This window comes from Cyprinodon variegatus, unplaced genomic scaffold, assembly GCF_000732505.1.
Source record: "Cyprinodon variegatus isolate N-32 unplaced genomic scaffold, C_variegatus-1.0 Scaffold870, whole genome shotgun sequence".
NCBI lineage: Eukaryota > Metazoa > Chordata > Actinopteri > Cyprinodontiformes > Cyprinodontidae > Cyprinodon > Cyprinodon variegatus.
The window spans coordinates 228,552-233,861 of record NW_015151323.1 but is presented as its reverse complement, the minus strand read 5'-3'; positions in this window follow the sequence as shown (position 1 = coordinate 233,861).

The following is a 5,310-nucleotide window of genomic DNA, read 5'->3' as shown; positions in this document are numbered from 1 at the left end:
TCAAAATCATGACAATAATAACAATGATTAAAATCGTCATCTGGTTAAAGGAACTTTGCTTTCTCTGAATATAATAGGAATTAAAATAGGATTTTTTATTTCAGACAATTTTGACAAACATCAATAAATAAATCAACCAAATACACACAAAATATACTAATTAACACCAACAAAACCAAACACCAATTTTCAAACTAACTAAATTTATCTGAACATAAATAGAAAAAAACGTTCACCAAATAAACCTGCCGGTATCTACAACCAGAGAAATTATATTGATTAATGAAAATTGTCTGAAAAGGGCTATGAAGAAGTAAAAGTAATTTTTCGTACCCCTCTCAATCTAATTGCATGTCTAATTGCACACATTATTTATATATATATATATATATATATAAAATGTATTTTTTTTTTTCTTCTTTTTTAACAGTGTCTTGTCTGGCAATGTGGCAATAAGATTACCGTAATAGTAATAACTGTCTTGATGCCAAAAAGAGCCCTACAGATTTTACTTTCACAAGTGGAGCAGTACGGCTATTGCCATAGTGTTCCGCTTGATTCATGCATATAAATTGCTTTATTATAATTATTATTTTTATAGATTATATGGACACTGCAATGTAAGTAGAACAGGAACGGAAAAACAGAAAAAAAGGAGAAAAGATGAAAGAAAGAGGAGATAAAAGGGAGATAATGATAAAACATCTTCAGTCTGCTTCATCACCTACAAAGAGATGTAAAAAAGAACAGCACAACCAATGGATATAGTATAAGAGATACAATAAAATAACACCTTGATGCTATCACTGAAGTATAAGTAGTATTCTTTAATCTGACATGTATACTGTGGTAGGTGAAGAATATATATATATATGTGTGTGTGTGTACCTGTCTAGTCCTCAGAGTGAGGACCATTTTTCCAATTTCACCATCAAATTAAGGACCAGTTGCTGCGAGGTGAGGAGATTTTGGCGGTCCTCACATGCTATTTTGCTAATGGTTAGGTTTAGGGCTAAGGTGTCAGTTGGTTAGGGTTAGGGATGCATTGGTAATGGCTAGGTTTAGGGTTAGTTTTAGGGTTAGGGCATAGAAAGTGTTCAAAATGACTGAAAATCAATGGAAGTCAATGGGAGTCAACTCATGTTCCTCACTACGATGGCAGAACAATTGTATACCGGTATATATGTGTGTGTATATATATATATATATATATATATATATACGGTATATATATAAACAGAAATATCTTAAATAAAATGTGAGAATGAATCTCTTTCTCGATCATTTGCAAATGTTAAATAGACACAAATGAGACAGGATTGGTGTTTGTAGTTTATAAAAATAACATTTGTTAAACAAATAACACAAAATCTAAAATTTAACTTGTGTATACGACCTTTATTGTAGTTTTATACTATATAGCAGTCTAATTCCCTGCATTAATTTTAATTTTAAAACATGTAGTCCTGTAAGGCCTGTAGTTTACAAAAGCCAAATTTTTACTTGAATAGGTTCTGATGTAAGCTTTGTACACAGATAAATTTTAAATGACATCTGTTTCTAAATGAAAATAAAAGCTAAGTGAAAAAAATCAGCAGCAGCAGCAGTGATCCATAGATCCCAACATGAAGACACATCAATCGGCCTCCAGGGGCGCTAGTGAGAGCCTTACTTCTAGTTCCACTAGTTAAACTATTGTTTATGTAGTATTTATTCATGTTTTATTTCATGCGGTGTATTATTGTCATTCTCTCCTATAGGGTATGAATACATTTTTTAGATTAAATAATAATTTAGTTTATCTCTAAGTTAGCCTACCTGTGTCAAAACCTGTGTGTCTCATCTCAGGGGCGCCGGCAGGGATTTGGGGCCCCAAGAAAGACATTGATATCAATCAACGAACCCCCCCCACCAACGCCCCCCCCACCCCCCAACACACACACACACACAACTGAAAAGTCATATCATTTACATTTTCAAAGTACTTTTTATTGTAAAATTATCAATGAAAAGGTTAAATATACATTAATTTAATTGCATGCTTTTTTTCACCGTTTACTGCAGAAAATTAGGGAGAACACAAAAATTATATATTTTACTGCTGAATTTTCTTTTTATATTTCAAATATCTATTGGAACATATCTTTTCTTCTTCTTTTGGGCCCCGCCTCAATCAAGGACCCTTAGACTCTTCCTAACTTTCCCCTCTATTACAGCTCCCCTGGTCTATCTGCACATGGTGCTTTGTCATAGTTAACAAAGCTGCAAAGCAACTATTCATGCCTGAAACACTGTTCCATTAAAGACGGAGTAAATCAGCTGCCAGTAACATAAATTGAATTTGACAAAAGTAAAAATAAAGATAATATAATAAAGGAATTCATGATGTGGGTTTTTAATATATATGTATACTACATATGTTTGTATTAATAAATAAAACAAGTAAAAAAGCCTGATGGAGCTCCTGAACTGAAATTTAGTTAAGCAACACTTTCAGGGAAAAAAAATAAAATCAGGAGTTTTGTTTAATGTTCTGATTAATTAAAATTAATTATTATTAATTAACGTACAGAAAATGTTCAGTCGGATTTATGCACCTCGACAGGTTTGTTGGTTCACTGTTCATGAGCAAGGAACTTCATTCATCTGGGACAGTTTATTTTTTTAGAATAAAGTTTTTAGATTTTTATTAAAAATCTGTGTTTTATTTGAGTAAAGTTATGAGTTTTTATTTATTATTGCAGTTTTCATTTTTGTGTTAATTTAATTGTTAGTGTTAGTTTATAATTTTAAGGGAGAGTGTTAACTTTGGCTGCAGTGTTAGACGGTCCTGGGCACATAACCATATAAAAGCTGGCTGGGATTATTGACATATACTGTGGATCTCACTTCTTTGAGAGGGACGGTGTCCTTAGATTATTATTATTTTTACTATTTTGAAGAAAAGTTTATTCAATGTTTAGGATATCTGTATTTTTAAAGATCAGGTTTCTAACAACTTTTCTTTTTAAAACTAGGATTTTTGATGTCATGAATATCTTAATATGAGGATAGATGTTAGTTAAATATATGAACATATATATATGACTAGTTGTGGGCCTAGTCAGCTTGTAGAGTAAGTAACAGAAAATAAAGTGTTGCATCTATCTTTTGTAGAATTGATCACTGCAACAGTGCCTTAATAGGTTTGCTTAATAAGTCCATCAGAAAGCTGCAGCTGATCCAAAACACTGCTGCCCATGTTCTCAATAGAACTAAGGAAGTAGAGCACATCAGCCCTGTTCTGAAGTCCTTCCAATGACTCCCTGTAGCTCAGAGAATAGACTCTAAAATCCTTCTGTCTATAAATCACTGAATGAATCCGCACCTTGATCCATAATAGATCTGTTGTCAGTGTATCAACCTCCCAGACCACTCAGGTCTTCTATTTCCAGTCATCTCTGTCCACCCAGATCTAGAACCAAACATGGAGAATCAGCATTTAGTTCCTGTGCTCCACTGATCTGGAACAAACTCCCAGAAGAGTGTACAAGTTCTGAAAGCCTGAGTTCTTTAAATCAAAGTTAAAACCCCATTTGTTTAGAGCTGCCTTTGACTGCTGAAGTTAAACTGCTAACTGACGTATTATTAGTTTAATTCTGGTCCAACTGTGTTAGTTGTTTTACTCCCAGCTTTTATCAGCTTTTTATTATTTTATTTAACCTTTACTTCACTTTGAATCGTCTTTGTGCTGAACTGTGATTTACAAATAAACTTGCCTTCCACAGGTTCCTCTATCTGCAGTATCACTTTATAGGCCTCATGGTTGGAGTCTGTTGATCAAAGCTGGTAAATGAGAGGGAAAGTGGAAATCTTGGCAAAGGATGATATGAAGGATTTCTATGCCTCTGGATTTTAAAAAGCTCGCTGGATGGGAAGCAAAACCTCTTTAAACTTGGAAACAAAGTCCAGTGGATTGTTGTTTTTAAACTTTTTTTTGAATACTCTTTACTTCCTTAGTCTTCCCATTTCAAATAAATATGAAGAGTTCAACTTTAAAAAAGACTAAAATAAAAGACATTATAGGTGTATTTTAGTCAGAAAGTGACTTAATTTTTAATTTTATTACATTGCCTAATCATATTGTTTTAAGATCCATGCTTCAGCAATTATTTTAGTCCAAGTATTAATAATAGAATTTATGTAATTTTGTAAATGTGTTTAAACAATGATAATAACTACATCTGTTTCAATCTTCTTCCATGTGGTTTTATTTTTCTATATCAAAAGATGAATAATAAACTACATTTAACTGAATGGGGGAGTGGTGGGCTAGTGGTTAGGGCATAGAGCTTGGAATCCTGAGGTTCTGAGTTTGAATCCCACTCCCACAGGCTGCCACTCTGGGTCCCTGAGCAAGACCCTTAACCCCACACTGCTCCCCCAGGCGATGGGTTAAATGCAGAGAGTTCCTTTCAATGCTCTGTACTTGTGACAGTGTAATGAGAATAAAAATAATTTTTATTGGATAATTGGGATTCCAATGGGATGCATGTTATTGACTTTAAATCTGTAGGTAAGATTGATATAAATTGACTCATTGATGGGATTGTTGTGAATTACTGCCGTGTAAAGAAACTTATTCAATTAATGAAAAACAGTTTAACAGTGTCAGCTGGGCTGGAATTTAAAAAAATATATATAATTGTTATCATAAAATGATCAGAGTATCACATTGCAAAGGAAAATGATTGATTAGAGTGTAAAAACTGGGAATATACCAACCAAAATGTCCTTTTTGTGATCAAAAAATCCATGTAAATAACAGGACAATATTTTACTTTGAATGAAAACTACAAAAAGACTTAACTTTGTTTGCAGTTTTTAGCCACATAAGCTAAATACCAAGCACCGCACTACATCCTGAATTTGGTTTAAAGCATATATAACCTGTTTGACTTCAGCATTCCCCCATAACCAGGCTTAACATTATACCTTTACTTCCAAAGGATTTAGTTTCACCTGAGCTTAAAATAAAACAACAACATCAAAGGTCTGTATCTTACCGTTAAAACTTGGATCACTGACCAGCTTTAGACAGTAAAACCATCGGGCAGCAGCCACCGACTCTAAGCAAAGGTAAATCTGTCAACGATTTAAAGAACTATCACTTTGTGGGAATTCCCTAATGCAACGGCCACTTTGTTTTATCCTCCTCTATTCCTCTTTCTCTTTCTCTTTATTTTACATTGGTGTTTTCCTCTGGGTATTCTTAGGGATTTTTGGGGGGATTCATTTGAGCTACTGTTTAAACATAAAGACAGTATCCTG